Below are 669 nucleotides of genomic sequence, written 5' to 3' on the forward strand. Positions count from 1 at the left end.
GGGTTTTCTGGCTTATTCCTTTCCCTTGTCATAGTGTCCCGAGTAACTAGCTTATGCCTGAATCCCCTGACACACCAGTTCTTCTGAGACAGCAGTCTTAGAAGAGAGGAAACTATTATTTGTTGAATAGCTTTATTTGCCAGGCACTGTACACAGTGGTCCTTGCAACTACAAAGTCGTAGCATCTTTTACATTTTAGAAAAGAGTCACCTGGGGTTCAGAATGGTTTAGAAACTAATTCAAGATGTAGTTGGCAAGTAGCAGAAAATTCACAATTAACCTCTACATATCTTGCTCCAAAGCCAGTAGTTTTTCCATTACGGCAGCAGTTCTCAAGGGGGGGGGGTGTGTGGTGTGGTGTGTGTGTGTGTGTGTGTGTGTGTGTGTGTGTGTGTGTGCAAGGTGTGTGCGTGTGCAATTCTTGCCCCCCTCCCCCGGACATTTGGCACAGTCTGGAGACGTTTTTGTCACAACCAGGGTGCAGTGGGTGGGTAGCTACTGGCATCGAGTGCGTAGAACATTGCACAGCGCGCAGGACAGGGGCCCCCACGCCCACGCCCACCCCCGGGCAAAACACTCCGCGTCCAGCCCCGCAGCCGGCAGAGTTGCGGTCGGGAGGCTGTGTGACAGAGCGCCCCCTGCCCTGTCCTGGTCTTATTTCCAAGGATC

The sequence above is a fragment of the Miniopterus schreibersii genome, assembly GCF_964146895.1.
Source record: "Miniopterus schreibersii genome assembly, chromosome: 1".
NCBI classification, from domain to species: domain Eukaryota; kingdom Metazoa; phylum Chordata; class Mammalia; order Chiroptera; family Miniopteridae; genus Miniopterus; species Miniopterus schreibersii.